At 40.5% G+C, this 17523-nt stretch overlaps 1 protein-coding gene across 1 annotated transcript in view; it reads left to right on the top strand.

Moving 5' to 3' along the window:
- LOC113163505 overlaps positions 1-17523 on the top strand; it is a 1294879-nt gene that overhangs the window by 1170984 nt on the left and 106372 nt on the right. The gene's annotated exons all lie outside the window — the stretch shown is intronic.

Genomic DNA, 17523 nt, shown 5'->3' with positions numbered 1-17523 from the left:
TTCAGACAAATCAACACATCCTTCATTTTCTTTATTTGCTCCATCAACATGAGACGATACACATGAACTAATTAACATCAAGTTAATTTAAATCAAACTTCAGATTAGAAACAAACTGCTGCTTTGTCTCCAACATAAAACACAAGTCGACTTCTAGTCGTCAGAACAACAATAAAACAGTTTCCTGAAGCTGAACTTGGACTTTAAAGCAGCAGCTCTTTACAGAACAACACGTTCCTTTGGTTTCATACGTCTGAACAAAGTTCACACGAAGAACCAGTGATTTCATTTGATGAAGAACATTTAGAGTAAAAATAAGAATAAACAGTCTGAAAAATGCTGATTTGTCAGGATGAGGAAAATAACATTTAAAATAAAAACCTTCAAACCTTCAGAGGTAAAAATTCAGCTTTTGGATTTTTATGAATAAAGTTTAAATGAACCTTTAATGTCTCAAATTAAACATCATAACATCTGATTATTTGTGATCTGCTTCATGTGAACTGTTGTCTCGTGGTCTGATGGATCATGAAGCTGCTTTTTAACTGGCTCTGTTCACTCTGGGTTTTTCTCTCTGTACTTTGATTTTCACTGATCATCAGAGTCCAGTTATTCTGAGCTGCAGTGATGGAATCAAAGAGTAAAATCATGGACACTGTCAGGAATCCTGCAGGATTCACATGTAACTCTGATCATCATGATGTTATTTAGTGGTGAACTCTCCCTCTGTTTGTTAGAAACTCTGCTTTCAAACTAGATTGGACACATGGAAAGTGTGGAACAGCAAACACTTTGACTTCTACTCTTCACTGTGAACACGTCATCAATGATCAAACACTTTGATTCATCTCTACAGAACAACTGGTTTCATTTAGTGCTGATAAAGTGTCACTTAGTGAACTCTTTAGTTGGAACCAGGCTCAGTTTGAACTACAAACAGCTGCTGAAACGTGTCATTAGAAAAACTGGATGAAACCGAAGTTTGAGGTAAAGTTCCCAGATTTCTAAGACTGTGTGACGTAGCTGATGATCTGCTGTTTGAAAGTTTCTCTTCACTTTTCCTCGACTGTGACTTCACACTGAAAACATCTGATGTGATGAAGCTCCTCTGTTGGTGCTGTGGTCATGATGTGCTGCCCCCTGCTGGCTGCTCCCTGTCACTTCCTGTCCACACGTAACACAGCTGATAGTTGGAGCCTCACTTCACAGTCAAACTGATGGAAGATGGTCGTGTGTGTGACGTTAGTGTAACCTGAGGTAGAGCAGTGGAGAGAAAGAAGCTGAACTTACTGATCACATCATTAGAGATGTTCCAACATTTTCTTCAGTGTGATCACAAAACCCAGGTTTCCATTAGCTTCCATTCATGTTGTGTTGTTGTGTTCAGCTTGATTTCATCAGGAAATCTCACTGAGATCAACAGAGACCTGACAACAAACCACATATGTACAGTAAAAACACAGCAGTTCATTCAGACAAACAACCATCACACACAGAGACACACACACTGCTGCACTAATTCCAACAATCACAACTTCACAATGAAACAACGACACATTTACTGTAGAGCAACAATTGTTTGTACAGATCAAAAAGTTTCAAGTGTTTTAGTCTTTGATTTTTCTTCAACATGTTTGTTTGTGTAACAGTAAAATGTCTGCAGCATCAAACCTGCTCCAACAGTTACAGATTATTCAGTAAAGTTACTGAAGTACAAGTAACTGAGTAAATGTAACTTGTTACCACCACCTCTGAATTGAACAGTTTGTTTAATAATGAACTTTAACACTGAGAGAAAAACATTTATTACACTCTGCAGTAGAACACAGAGAAGAAGACCAGGTGATAGACTGATCCCAGGTGATAGACTGATCCCAGTGCTGCAGGACTGAGAGTTTGTAATGTGAAATAAACCAAGTGAAGGTTTTTCTCCAACACTGGTGCCGTCACAGTCTGAGTGGTGTCACACACACTCAACATGTTTGGTGCCTCTTTGTTTTCTCTTTAGGAGACTAATGATGAACACAAACAACTTTTAGTTTCAACTTTTATTCCCAATATTCACTTGGATCAAATCCAGACAACAACAGTTCTCTCTGTTCCTCCACCTTTCCACTGCTGCACCTCTAAAAGCCAAAAGACACTGTGGGATTTCTGGATGGAAACGTTTGCTCAGTGTCTCTGTTTTCACAATAAAGCTTCATTATCTGATCCAGGAGAGGAGACGATTCTGCTTCAGTGAGACCAGCGTCCATTTTCTTCATCGTTCGTCAATCAGATTCTGTTCAGATCAGATTTTCTGAAGGTTCATATACGTCTAGTTCAACAAACGGTGTTTTCTCTCTAACAGAAAACCACCAACAGCAGACGAGTTGTGAAACTCCTGCTGAGTTTGGGATGAAACAGCTTCACAGTTTGTTGCTGTGGAGTCTTCAGACCATTAAAACTGAACCTGTGATGCAGCTGAGTCCAGCTGTTCAATAAATGCTGTGGACTAGAAGCATCAAAGTTCAAACCTTTAGTCAATAATAAAGACATTTTAGTGTTTGATCCACAGAATAACAAGATCTGGGTGTTACTAATTCAATGAGGTGATTTGTCCTTTTGACTCAAATGTTTGTTTGAATCATTAGAGAAAAGTTGCAGCACATTTAAAACAGAATATTAGTTTTTCTCCAGATATTTGGACGTGTCTTTAAGGATTCTGTTAATGGTTCGATTACAGCAGTGAGTGTTGTTCAGTGAACATTTGTGGTTTTTAAAAACTGAACTGTGTAAAGGGAGAAGAGTCAGGGGGACGTCAGGAAATCCCGAGTTGACACTGATGGGAACTGAACAGAGGAGGAACTGAAACTGACCATTTGTGTCACTTAGTTCAGACTCTGTTTAGAGCCAACAGAGCAGGAGGAGGAAAAGTGACGTTTGAGGCCGGTGACTGTTAATACAACATGATTATTTTACTGTCACAGTCTCTGAGTACGTTTCAGGACTGTAGAGAGTAGAAAAGAGAGAATCTGCTGCTGTTCATACAAATGGAAACTGGGAGAAAACAGGGAGATGCATCCTTGTGCGTAGATTTCCTTTATGTGACTGTTGAGCAGATTGGATTCTTGATTGATGCTTGTTCTGAGCTCACAGTCAGTGTTGCTGGTTTATCTCTGACTGACTGAAGTCCAGAAGATGAGTGTTTGTGTGGAGGAAGAGGAGGACAGAGCAGAGTCTGCAGTTTCCAGCTGTGTGTCTATGGAGAGTGACCACTCCAAAGAAGAACCTCTGAGCTTATGTGATGTGACGTCTAGACCCTCAGACACAAAGTAAGAGACTGTTTAGTTCTGTTTCTAAATGCTGGTGTTAATGTCATCAGAGACAGAGAAGCAACATCAGTGTTTGATTTCACAGCATAAAGTACATTTTTAATTTTAAGAATCATAAACAAACAATAAACTGAGCTGATAAAACAGGTCAAGTGTTTGTTTCACTGCAAAGATCCTGCTAGATCCAGTAGTGTTGATGGGAATCAGTCTCTTCTTAGGTCCCTGAGAAAAAACAACTTCCTCACTCACTGTCTCCAGACTGCAAGTTTTCTTTGTGTCCACAGAAACAGGAAAAAGAGTCTTGTTTGTGTGGAGGAGCAGCTGTCCCACTGTGCTTTGTGTGAGGACGTCCTGAAGGATCCAGTCTCTACCAGCTGTGGACACTGGTTCTGCAGACAGTGCATCACCTCATACTGGGACCAGTCTGGTTCATCAGGAGACTCCTCCTGTCCCCAGTGTGGGAAAAGATCCAGAACCAGAACCGTAATAAGTAAGACTGAACATCTGTCTGCTGATGTTTATAATTTTTTATATCTGACATAAGAGAGATTTGTTGAATTTCTTTGTTTTTTATTGTATCTGATAAAAATAATCACCAGATTCTCTTTCTTCAGTCTCACATAGTTTCTTGTCTTTCAGCAGATGTTGGTCTGCAGGAGGTTTTAGATGAACATAAGATCAGTCTGAGGAGGAGATGTGAATGTGTGACTGAAGGAAGTGATGAAACAGGAAGTGGAACCCTCCTCAACAGGATCTACACTGAGCTCTACATCACAGAGGGACAGAGTGAAGAGGTTAATACCCAACATGAGGTGAGACAGCTGGAGACAGTTTCCAAGATGAAGACCTTCCATGACACTGCAATCAAGGTCCACGACATCTTTAAAGTCTTGCCTGACCAACAGACACACATCAGAGTGGTTCTGACGAACGGTGTCGCTGGTGTTGGAGAAACCTTCTCAGTGCAGAAGTTCACTCTGGACTGGGCAGAGGACTTGGAAAACCAAGATGTCAGTCTGCTGGTTCTGCTTTCATTCAGGGAGCTGAACCTGATCAAAGATGAGCAGTACAGTCTTCTCACCCTGCTCCATGTTTTCCATCCAACATTACAGAAGGTCACAGCAGAGGAGCTGGCTGTCTGTAAACCTTTGTTCATCTTTGACGGCCTGGATGAAAGCAGACTTTCACTGGATTTCAACAACAGGGAGGTTGTGTCTGATGTCACACAGGAGTCATCAGTCAACGTGCTGCTGATAAACCTCATCAAGGGGAATCTGCTTCCCTCAGCTCTGGTCTGGATAACTTCCCGACCTGCAGCTGCCAATCAGATCCCTCCTACATGTGTTGACAGGGTAACAGAAGTACGAGGCTTCACTGACGTCCAGAAGGAGGAGTACTTCAGGAGGAGATTCAGTGATGAAGAGCTGTCCAGCAGAATCATCTCACACATCAAGACATCCAGGAGCCTCCACATCATGTGTCACATCCCAGTCTTCTGCTGGATCACTGTTACAGTTCTGGAGCACATGTTGACTACAGAGCAGAGAGGAGAGCTGCCCAAGACCCTGACTGACATGTACTCACACTTCCTGCTGGTTCAGACAAAGAGGAAGAAGAACAAGTACGATGAGGGACATGAGACGAGTCCACAGGAGCTGACAGAGGCTGACAGAGAAGTTCTCCTGAAGCTGGGGAGGCTGGCGTTTGAACATCTGGAGAAAGGAAACATCATGTTCTACCAAGAAGACCTGGAGCAGTGTGGTCTTGATGTGACAGAGGCCTTGGTGTACTCAGGAGTTTGTACAGAGATCTTCAAAAGAGAGAGTGTGATCTTCCAGAAAACAGTCTACTGCTTTGTTCATCTGAGCATTCAGGAGTTTCTGGCTGCGGTCTACATGTTCCACTGTTTCACCAACAGGAAGACAGAGGTAGTGGAGGACTTCTTGAAAAAAAAAGAAAAAAACAAAATATCCTATTCTCAGCTTGACAGAAAATACTACAGGAACTCTAATTATTACTCATCCATAGGTGATGTTCTAAGCAGAGCCATGGTAAAATCCCTCTGAAGTAAAAATGGTCACCTGGACCTGTTTGTTCGTTTCCTTCATGGCCTCTCTCTGGAGTCCAACCACAGACTCTTAGGAGGTCTGCTGGGTCAGACAGAGAACAGTCCAGAAGTCATCCAGAGAGTCATCAAGAAGCTGAAGAACATAAACACTGGTAATATCTCTCCTGACAGAAGCATCAACATCTTCCTCTGTCTGATGGAGATGAACGACCACTCAGTTCATCAGGAGATCCAAGAGTTCCTGAAGTCAGAGAACAGATCAGAGAAGAAACTCTCTGAGATCCACTGTTCAGCTCTGGCCTACATGCTGCAGATGTCAGAGGAGGTTCTGGATGAGTTGGACCTGAAGAAGTACAACACATCAACAGAGGGACGACTGAGACTGATTCCAGCTGTGAGGAACTGCAGAAAGGCTCGGTGAGTCCAGATGTGATCATTATTTCTTCTACTGTTAACCAGGAATTTAACAGTGTAGTTTCTAGATATCACTTGTTTCATGTCCACTACATGAAACATTAAAGAGAGTTCAGTCTGTGTCCTTTAGATTAAATCATTAAATTCTTTCTTTGGTTGATGGAGGTTTAACAACAAATTCATCAGAAACAACTTCTGGTCTTAAGTTTCAGTTGAAACAGTCAACATGTGATCACAACTGAAACAGTTTCTTTGGAAACAACTGCAACATGTTTCTATATATGTTCTTAATTTTTTTATATTCAGACTGACTTCAATCTAATATCTGTCATCTGGTAGAACTAACTCAAAACTGAAACTGTTTTTATGCACTTTTTGCTTTTATCATATTTTTTATCAGTTTACAGCATCTCTGGTTTCACCACCGTTTTGAACACTTTTCCTTTCATTCTCGTTGATACTCGTTTATCACACAACACACCTGACACTTTTCTCCACCTGTTCCATCCTGCTTCCACACACCTCTTCAACTCTTTTCCACACTCTCTGTTGCCCTGAACCGTTGACCCTAAATACTTCAAGTCCTTCACCTTCTTTACCTCTGCTTCCTGTAACCTCACTATTCCACTTGGTTCCCTCTGATTCACACATGTATTGTGACCTGGAACTTTACTCCCCCTCTTCCAGTCGTCGTCCTGCCTGAACCAGTCTTTGTGTTCACACTCTTTGTCTCTGTCCCTGTCTTTATTCACCTGCTCTATTCACCAGTCTGCGTGTCTGAATCCTTTAGGTTAGATGGTTAGATCCATCCAGTCACCTGAACTCACCTGCAGCACTCCAGCTCTTCCCCCCTCACAGACTGCTGAATGGCCTTCTGTCTACTTACTTCTGTGGTGTCTTAGTTTTAGTCTCTTCGGCCAATTAATTTAAAATCAAACACGTTTCCTCTGGGCACTGTTTAAATACACTCTTGGGCTGCTCTGTGCTTCTCCCGTGGCATAGTTCAACTTGTCTTTTTTGCTTCACGTTGTCTAATCTGCTACCTGCTGTATTTTCTGCTATATAATGACATTCAACTGTGTGTCACTATGCTGACACTCCTGCCTCCTCTTATCTATCCTACAGCTGCTTGCTTGATGTAGTGAATGATTTGATAATTGACCATCAAATAGACTTATTCTGTCTTACTGAAACCTGGCTGCAGCAGGATGAATATGTCTCTCTGAATGAGTCGACCCCCTCAAGTCATGTTAATTATCATGTTCCTAGAACCACAGGTCGGGTGGAGGAGTAGCAGCAATCTTCCACTCAAGTTTGTTATCAACCCCAGACCTAAACATAGTTTTAATTCATTTGAGAGCTTCACTCTTAGCCTCTCTGATCCTAACTGGAAAAATCAAAAACCAGTCCTGTTTGTTATTGTGTACCGTCCTCCTGTCCCTTACTCTGAGTTTTTAACTGAATTCTCAGAGTTTCTATCTGATTTAGTTGCAGAATAGACACTCTTCCGACCTCTCCTTCAACGCTCTCTCTGTACACTACGTAATAGGATCTAGAGAACATATTCATGTGAATTAGAGCACACCCTTCAATGCTTCAACGATAATAATTCATAATAGAAACACCTCCATGCTCCAGCTCCTACATCACTTGATCACTACAAAATTAGTTTGGTAGTGATGCAAGTAATGTTTATCAACTGGTCACAGCATTTAAAACAATATGTCATTCCAGACTTCATTCCAGCTTTTGCTACTAAGTCAGCTGTTCAGCTGCTTGCACTTACAGAGACCTCGATTACTCAACAAAACACGGCCACGCTCTCCACCGGCTTTGCTTTTTCACACACTCCTCGTCCTTCACGTTTGGGGGGCGGGACTGGTCTCCTCTTAGCCCAAACCTGGAAGTTTTTCACAATGGCACCCTTTAGTAATCTGTCTTCATTAGAATATCATGCCGTTAGGATTACAGCACCGATCACAGCCCACATCATTGTGATCTACCGACCGCCGGGCCAGCTGGGGGACTTTTGTGACGAGCTGGATATGCTATTGTCTCAATTACCTGAAGATGGCACTCCTCTCATCGTCTTAGGAGATCTCAACATCCACCTCAACAAACCACAGGCAACTGACGTGCTCGCTCTTCTGAACGTGTTTGACCTGAGACTAGTCTCCACTCCTCCAACTCACAAAGCTGGCAACAACCTGGACCTCGTTCTGATCCGAAACTGCACTGTGGACGACATCTCTGTCACTCCTCTGCATTTGTCGGATCACTTCTTCATCTCTAGACCATCTCATTCTTACACTGCATTGGAAACATTCCGCCGCAACCTCAGATCTCTCAACCCGGAGCAGTTTTCTTCCCTGGTTTCTGCAACGCCCTCATCGCAGGTTCTATCCACCTATGACACTGACGCAGCCACGGACAGGCTCTGCGATACTCTTTCATTCTGCCTGGATAGTCTGTGCCCGACATCTACTAGACCTGCTCGTCCTTCAGCTTCCAACTCGTGGCTCACTGACCAGATCTGTGAACAACACACGGTGCTCAGTAGTGCTGAGAGGAAGTGGCACAAATCCAAGTCTCAACCTGCTCTAACTGATTATCAGGATTTGCTTCAATCTTTCTCTCACAGTGTCACCAGGGCGAAGACTGAATATTATCAGGACAAGCTCAGCAACAACACAGACACCAGAAAGCTGTTCTCAACTTTCAAATCTCTACTCTATCCACCCCCACCCCCACCACCCACCTGTCTCACAGGTGACGACTTTGCCTCCTTTTTTACGAACAAGGTGGCAGCCATCAGCTCCCAGTTCACTCCTGCTGACAATGACATTCTGCTTACTAAACCTGACGATGCATCTCACTTCAGATTTTCAACACTGTCAGAGGACGATGTATCCACCCTCCTCTTCTCGAATCGCCCGACCACCTGCTCTCTGGATCCGATCCCCTCTACTCTTCTTCAAGCTATCGCACCAACACTAATACCAGCCATTACACAGATGATCAACACCTCTTTCACAACAGGCACCTTTACCACCTCGTTCAAGCAGGCCCTGATTACTCCACTGTTGAAGAAGCCTTCTCTGGATCCCTCCCTTGTGGAGAATGTAGTAGAAAATTTTCCTCTTCCTCTATATATTGACTTCAAGGAAGGACTCAGTGTGATGAACCATCTCAGTTTAATGTGTACATGCCGGCATGGAGAAACACCACAATCATGTAAATGTCTTGTGCTCTACCTCTCTCTAACCCTCATACTTATACTTCTCAGTTTATCAGTTTAATTCAATTCATTTAGGAGATGAAATCAATAAATGTTATGTATTTTTTTTTATCTTTGTTTATTCTTTAATCAGATTGGATTCCTGCAGTTTGTCAGAGATCAGCTGTGATTCTCTGGTCTCAGCTCTGAAGTCCAACCCCTCCCATCTGACAGAACTGGACCTGAGGAACAACAAGCTGCAGGATTCAGGGGTGAAGCTGCTGTGTGGTTTTCTGGAGAGTCCACAATGTAGACTAGAGACTCTGAGGTCAGACACCATTTTTAGTTCTTTACTGAGATTAATGAATAAACAGACCTTTTGTTGTGTTTCCTTATCTGAGTCAAGGGTCTAGTACAGAATATGTAATTATTGTACGGACTGTAAAGCTTCTATAGAAATAACATTTGGTGTGAGTAGGAGTAGGTACAGTCCCAGTAGTCTGGCACAGGTACTGAGTCGTCCCCCATCTGACATCAGTCCTGTCTACATCCCTTGTATCTTCCTCTGATAGCCACTGGGGTCTGATTCTTCTGAAGGTTCTTGGCTTTTCTCTTTACATTGTACTGTCCCAGACAATTGATGAGAGCATTTAACTAACAGAATCTTACTGTACCTATATTAATATGTAATCACATATCACCAATATGTCATTAGATCATTTGTTTGGAAGCCATTCACATACAGACCACAGGCTCACTCCACTGTAAATAAAACCAACCCTTTGCTCAGCTCTGACTCGTTGTTTTACAGATTTCTACCCTCCTGAAGTTTGATTTTACCAACAAATACATTCTCTGCTCTAATATCTAGTTACCTTTAGCACAGCTTCTTCATAGAGTTACAAACCACATCAGTCTGAAACTAAACTTGTTTCCTCTGCTGTGGAAAGTTCTGATCCTCCTTCCTTCTCAGGTGCTTTTCTTCAGGACTGGTCCTGATCTGGGTTTGCTGAACTAGGAGGACTTCTTTCAGGCCTTCTTGCTTCTTTGTCTTCATTTCACTGCATATCAGGGTCCAGGGAAACAGAGACAGAATTGTATCGTAAATAATTCATACTGTATAAATTCTGTTCTGTTCATACTGAATAGATTCTTTCCTAAAGCCTTTATAATGAAAGTGATGGTGGCCAAAATCTAGTCTGTGTTCTGTTTGAGTCTGTCTGAGTTTATCAGTTTAATTCAACTCAAGTTTATTTAGGAGATGACATCAATAAATGTTTTGTATTCTTTTATCTTTGTTTTATTCTTTATTCAGATTGGATTCCTGCTTTTAAATAGAAACATCTGCTCATGTTCCTAGAACCACAGGTCGGGGTGGAGGAGTAGCAATAATCTTCCACTCAAGTTTGTTATCAACCCCAGACCTAAACATAGTTTTAATTCATTTGAGAGCCTCACTCTTAGCCTCTCTGATCCTAACTGGAAAAATCAAAAACCAGTCCTGTTTGTTATTGTGTACCATCTTCCTGTCCCTTACTCTGAGTTTTTAACTGAATTCTCAGAGTTTCTATCTGATTTAGTTGCAGAATAGACACTCTTCCGACATCTGCTCTTTATTAAAAACCTTATGTTTTTCTACAGTGTGTCTTTGGTTTAGACTCTTCTATTTCTCCTCATGTTCACTATCTCCTGTGTCAATGACGATGTTCTTCATCACAGTAAATTATTGATGTTAAAGACAAACTGTTTGTTTCCAGTGTATAAACAAAGTTTTTCACGGCTCTTTGTCACAGAGAACTAAAGATCTATGATCAAGATAATGGATTTGAAAATAAATAAAGTGTTTTACATGAGTTGTTCTACTCTTCTAACTTGATTTTCAGTATAAGACTTTGTTGGTGTTGTGATGCAGCTTCAGATATTTGTGATCAGCTGCAGTCAGTCACCACCAGCTGTCAAATAAAGGGCTGTGATGGTTCAGTTAAAGACTTCCATGAAGGATGGTCTGGTGTATCCTCTCTCTCCTCAGTTGTTACTACTGGGTTTCTGTGTTTTGTGCATGTTCCTCAGTTTTCTGTTCCATCTACTTGTGTTCAAATCAGCCTGGTTTTTGGTCCCTGAGGTGAACTTTAAATTGAAGTTTAATCTATTTATCTGCTCAGAACTGGTTCATCTCAAACGGCCCTTCTGTCATATAAAAACTAAACCACCATTATCAAAACTCATCGTTCATAGTTTTTCTGCTCGTCTGAAGTTGAAGTCAGAGCTTAACTTTTCCTTTATTTATTATATATGTAGAGGTAGATGCTAAGAAACCCCACAGCCTGTTGTATCTGCTTAGAGAGTTTAAATACTCTGCTTTTCCTCCAACCAAGCGTGTCCATCGTTTTACTAGTTAAGCTGCCTGAGGTATGTTCAGCATTGCAGCTTTATGTTCGTGCATTAGCTTTTAAACCCTGCACAAAAAAACACTGTAAAAGTAGAATGAATAGCAAAGCTGCCCGTTTGGATCACATTGGATTGCAGAATCAGGCATGTGGTTTAAGTTTAGGGGCTGTGCTTTGTCACTGAGATTGGAGAACTGGTTGAACGCGACATAAACAGGAAGCAAAGCATCTCACTTCAAACTTCCTCTTTGTCCAGGAAGTGGGTGGGATAAAAGGAGTGAGGCTTCTCCCACCCTGTCTTGTCATACAGCACAGATCCAAAGAGAAAAAGAATTGAGGTCCCCTGTAGGTAAGACAGAAACAAAAAAACCTCTGCAACTAGTACTGTATAAAAAAAGCAATGATGTGTCATTTTCAAATCCATATTTGATTAAAAATAGAACAAAGAGCACAACAAATATTGAAACAGACAAATTGCATTTTTTTATGCTGTTATTTGTGTTTCTAAATTGACAGACAGACGTCATACATCAGACATCAACAGAAACAGAGAGAGTTGTATAAAACCATAAATGTAATGTGTCCATTTTAGGACAATCCAGTATTTAAGCATCAGTTCTCTGCAGACTGAGTCACTTTAGACAGCACCTCATACTCAAATCACATTTGCAGTGTTTGGATCCAAAAAAGCAGAAACAACATTCAGTTTGGTTCTAACTTGGTTCAAGGGCTGTTCAACAATCCTCGTTAAACAGAGGAGGTGGTATAAGGTATAATCTATCACCCACTTACAAAGCAGCTCTTGCATCACTACCCAGGACGTGATGAACTGCACAGATTCAAGAAAACTTATAGGACCAGACCTTCCTAGATAAGAAACATCTAAAGAAATGAAACCAGCTCAGACTGGTTTACACAGCCCTCATCATGCCGTTGAGAGAACCAGTACATACAGTATAGACTAATGAGTGAGACAGAAAGGACAGAGTGTGGGATACTCCTGTCTCAGTACTAAATGTACTGCATCAGCAGAAAGGACAAAGATAAGTACAGATGGTCATACACACAAATATGACTACATCTGGTATCATGACACTACAGCCTGAGAATTCATTGCTACAGATACAAATGAAAAAACTGTATAGTCCTTGTTGTTTTTCTGTGAATGGGAGTGTGACTGAGAAACTATTGAGAAAAACAAACTGTTTCATTGTTGTGAAGTTTAGTGGTCAGACTGAAAACTTGAAGCTCAAAGAAGTGTGACATGGTGGATTCTCCTTTATTATGATTATATTTTCAGCTCACAGGGAACAGGCATCAATGTGAAGTAGAAAACAATAAGTTTATTAGAAAATTAACATTATTCATACATTCAACAATCCACAGTTTATTTTTTATAAGATAAATGTTTTTATGCTTGTGAGAGTTAAACTGAGTTTGTTATATTAAAATCCTAAGTCTAGTCATTTTAAATGTCTTAATGTCTTATTACCTTAAGATTGTTTTGTCTCAACTGGAAGAACCTGCAATTTATGTGAGAATTATGTTCTTGGATGTTTTAAATACATTCAACACCATCCAACCAATCATCCTTAGAGAAGAACTGAAAGGGATGGGGGTTGATGCTCCATTTGTTTTTCTGGACCACTGATTACCTGACAGAAGGACCACAGTTTGTGATCTCTGGTAAAGTCCTGAGCAGCTCTGGGGCTCCACAGGGAACTGTTTTGGCTCCATCCTTGTACAAACTGTACACAGAAGACTTCAAGTACAATTCTGAGTATTGTCATATTCAGAAGTACTCTGATCATACTGCAATTGTTGTATCAGGAATGGAAAGAATGAGGAGTACAGAGGACTGATAAAATCCTTCAGAGACTGGAGTCACAAAAACCACCTCCTACTGAACACCTCTAAAACCAAGGAGATGGTGGTGGATTTTCAGAGACGTCTTTTCCTCCTAAGGCGACTTAGGTCATTAGACATCTGCAGGAAGATACTACAAATGTTTTATCAAACTACACAGTTATTAAAAGAATTTGTCACAAAGTGGGAACATTTTCAGGAGCTACAAGACTTTGCTGCCAACTGCTCAGGTGCAAACTCTATAATGTATGTAATTAAAAATTCAGCTGTAGAAAAGATTCCCTCCTTCTCCTTTTAAACTTATTGAACTTTCAGACAGGTCAGTCTCTGTGTTGTCCAGGATTCACCTGCTCTAGTGACAAATCATCCTGATCTGAAACATTTCTTCAAACAATCATGTGACTCGGCCACTTTGACACAGAGTCGACCCATAACTAGTTTCATCCAGTTAGTTCAGACTTTGTTCAGAGTGAGTGTCAGAAAAGTAAGGAAACTAAAACTGAGGCAGGGCAGTGTTACTGTCAGAGTCTCTGAGTCAGTGTCTCCCAGTTGAGGGAAGAAGACACTGAATCTACTTCTGTTCTCACACAGACGCTGAAAGAAAAAGAGGAAATGATACTGTGTGTTTTAACTCCTGTTCTGTCGTCCCTGTTTGTCCTGGTTGTTGTTCTGAGCTCACAGTCAGTGTTACTGGTTTATCTCTCAGACTGACTGAAGTCCAGAAGATGAGTGTGTGTGTGGAGGACGAGGAGGACAGAGACATTTGTGGAGACATTTGGATGATGTCTGTAGAAGGCTGACATTAAGAAGATCCACAATAACAGAGAGACAAAGTCACTCTACTCATTTTAGAGGAAACATCATTGATTAGGACATATCTGATTGATTATTAATTATTTGATCTACATGGTTTATTCTTTATTCAGGTTGAACAACTGCAGTTTGTCAGAGATCAGCTGTTATTCTCTGGTCTCAGCTCTGAAGTCCAACCCCTCCCATCTGACAGAACTGGACGTGAGTGAAAACAACCTGAAGGATTCAGATGTGAACATCCTGTCTGGTCTTGTGAAGAGTTCACACTGTAGACTGGAGACTCTGAGGTCAGTAAAAGTGTTGGTGGGGTTGGTCAACCTAGTGTATTCATTGTTTGTTTAATCTGAGAGAGATCTCCAGCTGAAGCTGGACAACAGAGTACAACACTATAATCTAGAAAAGACATAAATAAGTTTGATGTTTCTTTAGTAACAAGTGAAACCAGATTAGATGTCGTCTGAAATATTTACTCTGACATGTGCAGTAAGGTTGCATTCAGTCCATCAAACTGAACTTTGTGTTAAAAGTTGTGGATTTAAACCTTAATGTGAGTAAATACATATTATTTTACATGCTAGAGAGTTACTTAACATCAAACAGTAAAACTTCAAATAAACTAATTTGTTAAAGAGCTCTATGTAAAATAATTTGAGACTAACTTAAGGACTCATAACTTCATATTCTTTTCTGGTCTTTTATTTGAAAACTCACTGTTGTATATTATTATGTCAGCTGGCTACGCTACACATCAGCTCCACTTCGACCTTTCAGTGGAATCAGTTTGTATCTGAATGAGTTTCCCATCTGCCACAGTTCATCATAGAGCAAGTGAGACACATTGTCCATGGTGGCACTGATCTTGTCCACCATGCTCCTCTGTCAAAGCCTCCAAACCTCCAGTTCCAGTCCAACTTCAGATTTGACTTCTTGACCAGTTTATTCAGTTTACTACCAACCTTGATGCCACCTCCTCAGCACACAACTGCAAATATCAGATCTGAGATCTGGGATCTTCATAGTCCTGAAATCCACGACCATGTGGAGCTTTAATCTGTTGCTCCTGCACCACATAACAACGCTCTCTATCAGGTGTCTGTTCTCCACATTATTGTAATTAATAAAGAAAAGAACATTTGAGAACTGTTGGAGGAGCAGGTTCTGGAGTTGTAGTAGAGTGTAGAGTAGAAATGATACTCGAACAGTTCCTTGAGGCACGCCAGTACTGCTCATCACCACCTCAGATACAGTGAACAAACTGTTGTCGTCTAGTGAGGCAGTCTTTAATCCACTGCACAAAGCTGGCTGCTGTCTTACTATTGGCCTGTTTGCTGGTACCAGGTGAATTAGGTTGTGGTTTGATCCAACAGGCAGAGACAGGTCTGAGGAGCTGTATGCTCCCTTCAAGTTGGTTTACAACAAATCAGAAATCTTATTTTCTCCTGTTACAGTCCACAAACTGTTTGAAGTTGTTGACATCAATAAAACCAAAGAACTTGTTGTGGACTTTATGAGGAGTAATAATGAAAATCTCAGTGCCACTCACTATCCTGAGAGAGGATATCTTGGAGTCCACATCAACAATAAATTACATTGGTTGTTAACAGAACTATGGTTGAAGTCATTTATTATTATAAGGTTTCAGTGTTGTTGTTTCTTTCTACTGAACGTGCTGCATCACTGACCAACAGCTGATGAATGGAGTCTCTGTAAACAGCATTTACCTCCTCTGTTGTCTCTCCAGATGGAAGTTCTCTATATATGAGTGACAGAACCACACTGAGGGAAGACGATCTGTGTCCTGAAGATCCAGATGTTGAAGCAGCAGCAGCTTGTGTGTAGAGAATCTCTGACTGGACCATGTTACTGGGAGGCAGAGTGGAGAGGACAGCGTCATCCAGCAGTGACTGACAGGTGTGTTCCTCTGGATTCAACAGAGGATCATCAGTGGATCTAAACTGCTCTGTCCTTCTACACAGTCTCTGCAGACACACTGAAAGTCCACCACTCCTTCTGCTCCACACTCCTCCACCTCCTCCAACTTACAAGTTTTACACATTATTTAATGATGTAATTTATGTCTCTCTAAATGTGTCTGTGTTAAGTGTTTTCTCATTACAAGTAATACTGCTACAACTACTTTTATTATTATATTACTATTTTCTACTACTAAACATAAAAAGTTCTTTACTTCATTAATCCTAAAGGGAAACTTCTGTGTTTTATTATCTATTACAAACACACTAAACACGTCATCACACATAATATAGTACTGTAAAAGTATGTGGAGGTATTTGACTGGTTAGTGTTTGGTTCTTCCAGAATGGTGTGTCCATTAAACACAAGAGAACCCATAAATGCTTTTTCAGTTATATTTATTTATTCCAGTAGTGAATATTGTTGGTATCTAGAAATTGCACATGGAGATATAATGTAAATAATAAGACACCAAAGAATAATAATAATAATAATAATAATAATAATAATAATAATAATAATAATAATAATAATAATAATAATAATAATAATATTCACAGAATATCTCAGTAATTAAATTTAACATCTAACACATATACAGGACTTCTCTTAACAGACACATGAAGAATTAAAGATTATTAATATTTCCACAGGATAATAGTTCATAGTATAACAACAAAATCCATAATGTTGCTACTAATACTGTGAAATAAGACAAACAATGTCACTGCTCACTGCGAGGCAGCCAAACAAATCAACACAGGACGTGTCAGACACCAAAGGTTACATACATCACATCAATGATGATCATGTTGTTATCTATTAGAGGATAAACTGTTGAAAATCAAAATTACTGCTATATTACTACCAGAGAAACTGTAGCCTGCTTACTACCCACAGCCCAGAGAGACTTGACCACACTGACCTTATCCAGACAGTACTTACAAATATATAACAAAACTTTTATTTATATTTAACCCTTTGTGCACTGTTCATGACGAGGTTTAGAATCACTGGGATATTAGTTAAAGTTGGGGTCTGATGGCCTGATGAAGTGATGTCATTGTCAAACTGAATAAAAAGATTTAAACTATTTGATTTATCAGGATGTTATTTAAAGGGCAGTTGGGTCACAGCTATGTTCTGAACCAAATTATTCAAAGTTGTATCTGGGTCTGTGATAAGAACATCATTGTCACAAGCCTAGGATCCGACTCCATTGCCAGAGACCACACAACACAACAGGAGTAAGAATAAGGAAGGTTTATTCACAATAAAGATAATGCAGTGGATGAATGTCAGGAAGCAGCAGCTGAAACGAGCTGTTGTCAGGTGAGTATGGTGGTCTAGAAGAGGAGACAGAGTTAGATTGAGGCTGGCTGGATCTTGGGTAATGTTTATATTGGATTTTACTCACTGAAGTCTTGATGAGCGGTGGTCGAGAGGCAGCGGGAAGTGAACCAGTGAGGA

This window comes from Anabas testudineus, chromosome 2 (assembly GCF_900324465.2).
Source record: "Anabas testudineus chromosome 2, fAnaTes1.2, whole genome shotgun sequence".
Taxonomy (NCBI): Eukaryota; Metazoa; Chordata; class Actinopteri; order Anabantiformes; family Anabantidae; genus Anabas; species Anabas testudineus.
This window is presented reverse-complemented; position numbering and strand designations above follow the sequence as displayed.